Raw genomic sequence first — 12,975 nt, forward strand, 5'->3', positions numbered from 1 at the left:
AATAGTAGCATACCTGAACTATGAAGTCTGGTAAATAGATGTGAAGACAGCTTTCTTAAATAGAGAGCTGAACGAAAAGGTGTATATGATACAATTTGAAGGTTTCATATCCATAGATGAGTCCAAGGTATGCAAGCTTCAGAGATCCATTTATGAATTGAAGCAAGCATCTCAGAGTTGGAACATACATTTTGATAAGATAATTAGAACGTAATGCTTCATTAGGAATGAAGAGGAACCCTGCATATAGGCAAATGGTTCAATAATTATATTTCTTGTATTGTATGTAGATGATATTCTTTTAATAAAAAATGATATCCCTATATTATAGAGAATAAAAGTATGGCTGTCATCAAAATTCTCCATGAAGGATCTGGGAGAAGCAGCCTATATCCTAGGGATGAAGATCTATAGGGATAGATCTAAGAGGCTGCTCGGACTCTCTCAATTCACGTACATAGATACCATACTGAAATGGTTCAGCATGGAGAATTTTAAGAAAGACTATCTTCCGATAGACTAAAAAATTTTTTTTCAGAAGGAAATTATCTGACAACTCCTCAAGAGAGAGAGCGTATAAGTAGAGTTCTATATGCTTCGACAGTAGGTTTTATTATGTACGTCATGATATGTATGAGATCAGACGTGGCATACTTACTAGAGCTAGTGAGTAGATACCAGTCTGATCCAGAAAAAAATCACTGAAAAGTCGTAAAGACTATTCTTAAGTATTTGAGAAATACTAAGGACCAGTGGCTTGTGTATGGTGAAACTAACTTGAAACTTGTGGGGTTCACCGACTCCAGCTTTCAGTCAGATCATGATGATAGCAAGAGTGTGTCGGATTATATTTTTATCCTAAATGGTGGAGTGATCTGCTGAAAAAGTTTTAAGTGTACACCGTGGCAGACTCTATTTGCGAAGTGGAGTATATCGCGGCATCTGATGCTGCGAAGGAAGCTGTATAGTTGTGGAAGTTCATCGACGAGCTCGGAGTGGCATCCTCTATTGATGAACCTATCTTGTTATACTATAATAATACTGAAGCCATTGCTCAAGCCAAGAAGCCAAGATCCTATTAGCGCACCAAATATATTCTGCACCGCTCTCATCTTATCCAGGAGATCGTGGATCGAGGTGACATCGACTTTTAAAAGATCAACGGGAAGGAGAACCCGACAGATCCATTTACTATAGCTCTCAGAATCAAAGAGTTCGATGACCACAAGTTGAAGATGGATATTCGATACTATACCGATTGGTTTTAATCCAAGTGAGAGTTGTTGGTAAATATATCCCAAAAGCAATCGTTAGCCTGTTAACGATTATGCTCATCTTGTAAATTATATATAAATTTTTATTAATAAAAATTATTTGATATTTTTATTACTAGTTGATCATCTTTGAACTTCTGTGTTGTAATGAAGTCCTTAGGACTATAATTAATCGATAAAGGAGGATTTATCATTAAGTCCTAAAAAATATTCGCGATCAAACGATATGCTATTACTAGAACGATAGCAATATCAAGTGAAGGTTATTGTGTGCCATATGAGTTGATTATCCTCTTAACCAAGGAGTGTAGAGACACTATTATGGTATGCAGATGGAATGTAGGAGTACAGTCACATCGAACATGACCATGTGCCGAGCACTCTCCTGTCAAGAGTAGCTCATGAAGGGTATGGGTATAAGTATCTTACAGACCTGAGACCACCCCGATGATTTATAAGCAACTCACTATACTTTAGTATCAGACCATCTGAGTTTCTAACTCTGTGATGGAAGGATACTGGGTGCAGTCAAGTACTTATCAAGTCGGTGTGTGAGTCAAGATGGAATTGACCCCTCTGAATTAGTAGGAGATATGCATCGGTGTATTTCAATTTAGCAAAATCTTAACCAGGATAATCCATGAGATGGATTTGAAAGGTTGAAATACAATGTGATCAACTAAATTAGGGCTGACAGTAAAATCTTAGGTCATCTTAAGCATTTGGATCAAAGGGATGAATTATACGGTAACCATACGCCAGCAGGTTTTAGAAGGTTGCTTTGCAACACTTCGACCTATTCGATCGTCAGATCACCATTGCTAGATAGTTACATCGATTGATATAAGAAGTTGTTCCTATGTTACTGACTTAGGTTCAAATCTATGGGGTCACACATATTAAAAGATTTGATCAGATCAGATGGCTAAAGAGTCTACTTGGATTGTGACTTTGATGAAGAGTCCTACTCAGACTAGGATTTTATGGAAAAGTCCCACTGAGATTGAGACTCTACTATTAATAAAAAATTAATTAGTAATTAGATTACTAATTGACTCAATTTGATTGAGCAAAGAGTTTTGGATCAAGTCTAATTGAATTGGATTCAGTTCGACTCTAATTGGATTTGATATGATCGAGTCCGATTACAAGAAAAATTTGATCCTGATTTGATCAAGATTTTGACTCGGCTAATTCCTAATTGGGTTAGAAATTTGATGAGATATCTAAGTTTCTAATTAGATTAGATTATTTTTATCAGTGAGTTCAATCCAAATTTGATTCAGATTAGAATCAGAATTGAAAATGAAGAGTTCTTGTCAACTTGGACTCTATCCTTATCTCCTGCGCCACTCCTGAACCCATGCCAATTTCTCCATGCCTAATTAGATTTGGGTTGTAATTTTTGGTGTCATGATAGAGGGTCCAATAAGAGTGGGCAGCAATATTTGATGAGTCATATTCTTATCTCTTGCATAATTCGAATGTGATCCGAATTAGAGATAAGATGTAAACTAAGAAAAGAATTTTCATACAAGAAAATTTGTTGGCACCATATTGATTTTTTCCTATTTTTTTTGGAGAGTTTTTGGGCATGTGAGATACCAAATCTCCCTCACCATGCCAACTTTCTAATCTAGAAATTTTTGGATGCCCAAAAAGGTTTGTGGCATGGAGAATATGGCGCCCTCTCTTGGATGAAACCCTAATTCTAAGTCTATTAAAAGGAGTCTCCTCTCCTTTGGCATCATGGATGATCAATTCCCTTGCTATTTTTTGGTATTCCATAGCTCTTCTCCTCCTCCTCTCTTCCTCCTCTAGATCCTCTACTACTTTGGAGTGTCCAAGGTGCTTGTAAAAGAAGGAAGAGATCAACTGTCAAAGTTGCTTGCAGGCTAGCACCTCTAAGTCCCTAATCTGCACCAGTCTTCATGTGAAATTTTTTATAGAGGCTAGATGACTTCATGTAGCTGCGAGCGACCTAATGAATACCCTCACCAACCATTGGACCAAAGAAATATTGGATGTATGCCCTAGAAGCCAATCTTGGCTGATGCATATCATATTACTAGGACATGATTTTGTGCTTAAAGGGCATTTATATTACCATTTATATTTTATATGTCCATGAATCATCCAAGGAATTAACAAGACGATAACACATATTCTTAAAGAATTAAAAATTTGAGACGTGTCATTGATGGTTAATTTCTAAATTATTTCTGATCATAGGATCATCATGGGGATGATGATTGATCCAAATAAACTAATACACGGATTGCTTCCTTCAGACAGATAAGTCTTGAGTCTGCGATATAGTGACACTGGAGCGAGAGTGCAGGTGATTGTTAGAGAATAACTAGCACTGAGTGTGACCAACTTAAAAAGTCACATGGATGTCTGCTCACTCATTAGTGACTTTCTCGATGCTGCAGTAGTGTAACCGGTTCTTTAATCTGCGGTGCTACAGCTGCTCGCAGTGTGGCTGCTGGAGTTTGACTACACATAAATATTGACTCAATGAGTCCTTATAGTGGATGTTGATGATAGTTGATCTACTGTAGGAGTAGGATGGATATCTAGATGGAATCTATCGATCCTAGCAGAAGAGAGTAGTCCTATGAGATTTAAGGAGCTGAGTCTTTAAGTCTATAGCCATAGCAGTGTGATTAATAGAAAATTTTTTTTATAAGAATCACATATGGACTCGAGCTAATTGAATCTATCATATAATCGATGATGAGGTTTGATAATTCATCCATGATCTACCATCTAATCAGGACTCATAATAGAGGGACTGTATCATACGTTAACTACACCTAGAGGTTCATCATCTTTTATTCTGCTGGATTATCCTGCATACTGCTAGGTGTCACTGGTGGATTGTGAGATCCATGAGTATCATCTCGATGATCGATGATCTCTAATGGGCAGAGTTGGAATGGTTCCAACCCATTGAAAGAAGTTTTGATGATATTATGATAGAGATCATAATATATCTCACTATCAAACAGATTAGAACCTATGAGATTATACACAAAGAAGCTTTTGACTGATCAGATAGTTGAATTATGATTATGAATCATGATAGGATTTGATTATCAATTTGATTGATGATTAATTCAATACAAAAGTTGCAATTAAGTAACTCGCTAAAGAGTTAGTGAGTTATAGGAGGATTAATTAGCAATTAGATTGCTAATTAGCTCAATTTTATTGAGCAATGGAGCTTATATCAAGTCTAATTAAATTAGATTTAATTTGACTCGATATGGGTTTGATTTGATCAAGTCTAATTGGATTATAAGATAATCAAATTGGATGAGAGGATAATTCCTTGTTGAATTAAGATTTGGATTTGACTTAATTTCTAATTAGACTAGAATCTAACCAAGTGTTTAGGTTCCTATTTGGACTAAGAATTCTCTTCTTCATAGATGCACCAAATTCTAGTTGGATTAAGATTAAATTGAGTTTGACTCAAGCATCAAGAAAGAGTCTAAAAGGACCAAGACTCCTCTAATTAGGTGACATCTAATCTAAATAGTTTGGACTCCTAATCAGATTTGAATTTTAATCTATTTAGGTTTAATCAATTTCTAATATGATTAGAATTGATTAAAGTTTAAATTGATTTAAAGTAGCCACCTAAAGAAGAGTCTTAAAATCTTAAAACTCTCCCTCCATGCGATAAAATAAGCCCTATGCCAACCAAATTTGGATACTAATTATCCCATGCCCTCTTCCCTTTCTTTAGCATGTAAGAAGCCCTCTTAATCCCCTTTCTCTGTGAGGAATATGGGCACAAAAATAGTAGGTGTTGGGTGGCATAAAATTTAAGAGTCCAAGGTTGTTTGGTCTCTTATCTCCTACCTAAACTCTATCCCTTCACCTATTTAAACATGGGATCCATATGGGGCGTGGAACCAACCAGATGAGATTAGGTTTTGATGCCAAAATCAAAGTAAGATGTGCGTGAAAAATCCAAGGGGAGAGAGCATGGCGTATAGGTTCATGGCATGAGATATATGTGATCATATCTCTTCTTTAATACCAACAACCAAAGGTTGGTTGTTGGGGCCTCTTCTCTCCCATCTTTTGTCCTAGGTTGGACATGAGTTTTTCTCTTCTCTTTGTTCAAAAGTTGGATAAAATTTTTACATCTCCAGCATACAGATTGGGTGCATGAATTTTAAGAAGAAAAGAGAAGAAAGAGTTCTTCTTATGATCTCTAGCATAGAGATCATCATCCTCCTATTATCTTCTTCTTTTCTAAGAGTATCTTGAGAGAAAAGAAGATTTTTTCAACCGTCAAGATGCAATCTCTACAAGAGAGCTAGCACCTCGATGAGATCAAGAAGCTTCTAATTAGACTGAAGCCTCGTGTAGATATCTGTAGAGGTCGGATACTTGTGCAGCTTCAAAAGACCTTCAGAAGATATCCATGATCATCAGTTTGCGGTGAAAATCGACTCATGCCAAGGTATGAAGTTTATTTACTTTTTTCTATTTGATTTCTGTATTTGAATCCTATCTCATATATATAGATCCTGTTTATGATTTTATGATTTGATCTTATGCATGCTTCGATTAAATTAGATTTAATCTAAAATTTTAAATTTTGCTGCATACTCATTTTGAAAAATTTTTGCATACATGAAATCATGAAATCCCAATAGTGGTATTAGAGTCACATCATATGCATGAGATTAGGATTTAGATTTGAAATCTGTAGAAAAAAATTTCAGATCTGAAAGTTTTTGATGTCATTCTGACATAAGGTTGCTCTGGCATAACTTGTTTTGCTGTATGGTTGTCTTAAAATAAAATTAAAATTTTTAATTAAAATAAAATTTTAGATCTAATTTTTTTAGCATATATATGATATATATTTTGTTGTTTAAATTTGAAAAGAGTTTCGAGATCTAGATCTATTTTGATTCGTATATATAATATATGAAAGCATGTTTAGGATTGAAATCTGTTTCTATAACCTAAACCTTATTCATGTATATGATATATGTTTGTATATATGATCTAAAAATTATTTTGAGATCAAAACTTATTTTTTATGTAAAGAATTTAGATCTAAAAATTTAGATTTAAGATCTGAAATTAATATTTGTGTATGAGGGATTGGTCATGGGTAGATCAAATTAGGTCATGTAATTGGATTACATCTAGGATTTCTGATTTAATCATTATGGGTCAAAATCGATTTAGTAGTTGATCAAATCAAGTTAAGTGTTAATTAGGTTAGGTTAACAGAGCTTAAGATCATACAATTATTATGGATCGAATCGATTGACACTCATATATAGAATCAATTAACCTAAGGATCTAATTTGGCTCTATGGCTCGAATCTGATTCACCTAAGCTAACATATTTGGACCAATTAATCAATTGGTGTCTAAGGCAAGTAATTAAAAGATGGTTATTTAATTGGTTCTCTTCACTGATCTGGTCAATTTATTGGTATCTAAAAAAAGCAATGGGGGGATCCCAATCAATCTCCACTTACCTGACCAATTTGGAAGATTGAGTCTCAAATATGGTTGCTTGGCGATTTGATTTAGCCTATACCAATTAGATCAGTCATGTGATGACTGATTAGATGAGATCTAAATTCAAATCTCTTCATAAATATTAAGTCCAATGATCTTCCACCATTGTAGATATGCGGGCGTGCTACTGGTGTTGATTGTTCTCGACTGATCATAGTAGTTTAGTTGCATCGAGAATACGCAATCACTCTATTAGCAAAGAGTTGCTTCAGAATAACGATGGAGTTGGGCCAAATAACTGTTAGGTGAGAGATCTAATGATAGTTTTGCACCTGCTTGTGAACGATGGATCTGACTTAACTAAGAAGTGTGGACAATAACCGTTAAGTGAGCCCATATGACTTAGAGACCAAGTAGTTGCAACATGCTTAGAGAAGCATCTAGACAAAGAGTTATCCATGCATCGATGTGCGTGTTATCAATAACTGTTAGGTGAGGTGCACGACATCGGTGGAATCATAGCATCTACTAGAAATTCAGTTGTCACATTAGAGTTTTTGTTTCTCTACTCGGAGAGTGCGGGAGATCTGATAAAATGGGGGGAGTCTTTTTGCATCTAAAAGTCCCTAGAGCAAATTATAAAATAAGTACAAATATTCAATTAGAATCTTTATTCTTTGATGTGAAAGAAGAGTGTCCTATAAGCCAATCGCAAGTGTGTTGCAATAAAACTTTTTTTTATAATTTTTCAACTCATATAATGATATTTATTATTTGATAATAAAATGAGGCATTGATTCATTATTTTAGCTACGTCTTATTATAATTAAGATAATGATGAACCCCAAAGATTAGGATAATAATTTTGAAAGACATGAATGGGTCATTCTAGTGAGATCTAAAATCTTAAAGTCCTAATCTTAAATATTTTTGATCGTAGGAGCATCGAGTCGAAGATCAATGTTATGGATAGACTGGCACATCCTATGTATGCTCGATGGAGAGGGTGGTAGATCTCACTAGCCACTTGTGTATGGGACACTAATATAAGCATATGGATGCTCATTTGAGAAATGAGTCTGCTAAATTGACTCGATGAAAGAGAACATCTTATGGAAGCCTTACTTGCATGTCAAAGATGGTTCTCTAAGTGAGAGTTGTGCAAGTGATCCTTAGACCTGAGACCACCATAGAATCTTGTGCATGTGAACTCATATTTTGATTCATACCTAGGTATGGTATTAAGAAATATATGAGGTGAAGGAACAAGATCTAGGATTTCAGGGTCAGATCTTGAAATTTTTTCAAGATCAGGCAGTGGAAGACTAAAAAAAAATCAAAATTTATCTTATAAAATCAAAGAATCTTCTTCGATGGTCGATAAGATGCCTCCTTCTTCTTGATTTAGACTCTTACAAAGATGAGAAGTAGGAGAAGGAGTTTTAGATGAGATACTCTCAGAAAACTTATAGATGGAGGAAGGGAAGAGATGAACCCAGCAACTCTAGAAGAAGACCCTCTTCTTCTTCTCTTTGCTCTAACCCAGACACTTAGTTTTGTGTCTATTAGATCTCCATGTCCCAAGACTCTTTCTCCTTGATTTTTGGATACCCCAAAGGTCTCTCAATACTCTATGTTTCATAAAAATTTCATAAAGAAATTCATTTTAAATAGAAAGATATGAAGAGACCTTGTCTAGGTCAAATACCTAATCAAGGATTATCCAAACAAGGCAAGACAAGGGGCGCCCAACTCTTGAGCGTTCCCTCCTTCTTTTTTTATCGTGGACTGCCAAAAAAGGGTGCATATTATATGCCATAAAAGCCACAAAAATCTCAAAAAAAATCTGGATAAAATCAGTGCCATAAGGAAAGAGTTTTGGTTTTTTAAAATTCTATCTCATAGAATTTGAAATCCAAATAATTCCTACTTTGACTTGATCCACAACCACATTCTATGTAAGAGAGAAAGAGAGAAAAGTTTTGGGCATGCATGAAGACCTGGGAGAGAGAGTTTTGTCACACAAAATAAGAGAGAGTGGGTGTGGGATAGGAGAGAGTGGGCATGGGGGGCTAAGGTGGCGCAAGGTGGAATCCTAGTCTTACTAGGATTCAATTTATGACTTGTTCAAATTTGGTTTCTCAAATCAAAACTAACTTAACCTAATTAAAATAGGTCTTAACCTAATTAAGAGACTAATTTAATCAGATTAAATTAGATTTAAATCTAATTTAATTTTTTAATCAAATTAGAGATTAGGTTGACCCAAGTCCTATTTGAACTAGGACTAATTTTTTCTTGCACTTGGCTTATCCAATAAACCAATTGGACTTGATCCAATCAAGTCCAAACTAAATCTAATTAAATTATATTTAATTAAACTTAATCTTAGCTCTTTGGCTTAATCAAATTAAGCCAATTACTAATCGAATTGCTAATCGATCCTCCTGCAACACTTGCACTAGGTTAAATGTCAATCGTATTGATCATTTAACCCTAGAATGATTTTTAATCGTTGATCAACCATCTGATCGGATCGTGAACTCTAATGTGTGTGATCTCATAGGTTCAAACCTAAATCGATAGTACAAGAATAAATTTTTGTACCAGTCGAAGTGACCATCTAGCAATGGTACCTGACGGTCGGATAGGTCGAATGTGTAGAACAATATCTTTAGAACCCATGCAGATATAGTTTTCATATAATTCATTTCCTTAAACAAAATGATCATAGGACACCTCAGAGTTCAACTATCAACTCTGATCAGGTTGTCCACATTGTATTTCAAAATATCAAATCCATCTGATGGATTATCCTGGCCAAGGTTTTGCTAAATTGAAATACAGCGACTCATTCTTCTCCAACTCTTGGAGTGGTCAATCCCATCTTGATCACACTCTGACTTTGCAAGTACTTGACTGTGCCTAGAAGCCTTCCATCACTGAATTAGAAATTTAGTTAGTCTAGTGCCAAAGCACAGTGAGTTGCTTGCAAGTCACTGAGGCGATCTCAGGTCTAAGAGACACTTATACCTATATCCCATCAGAGACATTCTCGACAGCAGAATGCTTTGGAGTTGGTCACGTTCAATGATGATGTACCCTTACATCTCACCTTATGCCATATCAGTGTCTCCACACTCCTTGGTTAAGAGGACAACCAGCCCATATGGCCTACAGCGACCTATGCTCGATAGAAGCTGTCGTCCTTATTAACAGCCTATCATTTGGTCGTGAATAGTTTTAAGGAATAATCAATAAATCTTCTCTTTATCGAACTTAAATAGTCCTAAGGACTTCATCACAACAACGGAGTTCATTAGAAGATGAAAACTTGTGATGAAAATACCAAAAATATATTTTATTTATTAACAAATCAATTATAATACTTGGTTGCTCAACCGTCAACAGGCTGACGATTGGCATTTGAGACATATTTTCCAATAACTTCCACTTGTCCTAAAGTCGCTCGGCACAGTATCTAATATCCATCTTTGACTTGTGGTTGTCGAACTCCTTTATTACCAGGGCTTTAGTGAAAGGGTCGGCCAGGTTCTCCTTTCCATCGATCTTTTGAAGGTTGACATCACCTCCATCCACGATCTCTCAGATCAGGTGGAAATGACGCAAAATGTACTTCATCCGCTGGTGTGCTTTAGGTTCCTTCGCTTGAGCTATGGCACCAATGCTGTCACAGTAGAGCAGGATCGGACCATCGAGGGAGGGTGCTACTTCGAGCTCGATGATGAATTTTTTCAGCCACACAACTTCCTTCACGGCATCCGATGCTGCGATGTACTCCACCTCACAAATAGAGTCTGCCATAGTATGCTGCTTGGAACTCTTCCAGCAGATGGCTCCACCATTCAGAGTAAAGATATAATCCGACATGCTTTTGCTGTCATTATGATTAGATTAAAAGCTGGAGTCTGTGAACCCCAGAAGTTTCAGATCTGACTCGTCATAAACCAACCATTAGTCCTTAGTATTTCTCAAATACTTAAGGATGGTTTTAACCACTTTTCAGTGGTTTTCTTCAGGATCAGATTGGTATCTACTCACTATTCTTAGTGAGTATGCCACATCTGGCCTTGTACATATCATGACATACATAATAGATCCCACGATCGAAGTATATGGGACTCTACTCATACGCTCTCTCTCTTCAGGAGTTGTTAGACAATCCTTCTTAGAGAGAAAAATTCCATGGCCTACCGGTAGATAGCCCTTCTTGAAATTTTCCATGCTGAACCTCTTCAGCACAGTGTCTATGTATGTGGACTGAGATAATTCAAATATTCTTTTAGATCTATCCTTATAGATCTTCATCCCTAGGATGTAGGATGCTTCACCTAAGTCCTTCATGGAGAACTGCGATGACAACCAAACTTTTATTCCTTGTAGTGCGGGGATGTCATTCTCGATTAAGAGAATGTCATCCATGTACAAGATAAGGAATACCACAACTAGACCATTTGCCCATTTATAGATGTAGAGTTCTTCTCCATTCTTAACGAAGTCATACGTTTTGATCACCTTATCAAAATGCATGTTCCAACTCCGAGAAGCTTGCTTCAATCCATAAATGGATCTCTGAAGCTTGCACACCTTGGACTCATCTGTAGATGTAAACCCCTCAGGTTGTATCATATACATCTCTTCGGTCAGCTCTCCATTCAGAAAAATTATCTTTACATCCATCTGCCAGATCTCATAACCCAGATGGACAGCTATTGCAAGCATTATCTGAATGGATTTGAGCATTGCCACAGAGGAGAACGTCTCGTCATAGTCAATACCATAACGTTGGCGATACCCCTTGGCAACCAGATGGGTTTTATAGGTCTCCACCTTTCCATCTACACCCCTCTTCCTTTTGAAGACCGATTTACACCCCAATGGGTTTAACCCCTTTAGGTGGGTCAACCAATATCCATACATCGTTGACCTTCATAGACTCTATTTTGAATTTTATGGCTTCAAGCTATTTCTCAAAATCAAGTCTCTGCATTGCATCCATATAGGTGATCGAATTTTTATCATTCTCATCGAGTTCGATAGGATCATCCTCTCGGACCAAAAAATCATAGTATCTGTCCGACTAATGTGGTACTCTACTAGATTGCCTTAATGGTGTAGGTACATTGGGCTCCGAATCTGATCTAATCAAATCTGACTCAGATTTAACTATTGATGTCAGTCTTTCTACCTGTTGAACTTCATCAAGTTCAACCTTAGAGGCAATGGTTCCTTCACCAAGGGACTCCTTTTCTAAAAAGATTGTCTTAAGGCTGATGAATACCTTTTGTTCATTAGCATGGTAGAAAAAATATCCTTTGATCTCTTTGGGGTACCCTATGAATGTGCATTTGTCAGACCTAGGTCCAAGTTTATCTGTAACTAACCATTTGATATAGGCTGGACACCCTCAGACCATAAGGTGTGAAAGTGCTGGCTTACGCCCTGTCCATATCTCATATGGAGTCTTAATTACAGATTTACTTGTAACCCTATTTAACAAATAACAGGCCAATTCGAGTGCATATCCCTAGAAGGATATTGGCAAGCTAGCAAAACCCATCATGGATCGGACCATGTCTAACAGAGTCTGATTTTTCCTTTCAAACACACCATTATGCTGTGGTGTTCCTGGGGAGTCCATTGGGAGAGAATCTCATTCTCTCCTAGATATATGAGAAACTCACCAGAAAGGTATTTCCCTCCTCGTCAGATCGAAGAGTTTTAATACTCCTTCCAGTTTGTTTTTCTACTTCACTTCGGAATCGTTTAAACATTTCAAATGAATCTGACTTATATTTCATCAGATAGACATATCCATATCTGAATAGATCATCCATGAAAGTGATGGAGTAGAAATATCCACCTCTAGCACTTGTGCTCATGGGCCCACATACATCAGTATGTACTAGGCCCAAGAGCTCAGTAGCTCTCTTACCTTCTTTTCCAGTAAAAGGTGACTTGATCATTTTACCAAAAAGATAGGATTCACAGGTTGGAAGTGATTCACAATTACTGACTTCGAGGATTCCCTTTTGAGTCAACCTGTTTATCCTGTTCTTATTTATATGACCTAGTCTACAATGCCATAAGTAGATATCTGATACACTATCTAATCTAGGGTGCTTGCCTATAGAATAGACTACGTTAACAGGTTGTGATAACATATACACACTAT

This window comes from Elaeis guineensis, chromosome 1 (assembly GCF_000442705.2).
Source record: "Elaeis guineensis isolate ETL-2024a chromosome 1, EG11, whole genome shotgun sequence".
In the NCBI taxonomy this organism is placed as follows: domain Eukaryota; kingdom Viridiplantae; phylum Streptophyta; class Magnoliopsida; order Arecales; family Arecaceae; genus Elaeis; species Elaeis guineensis.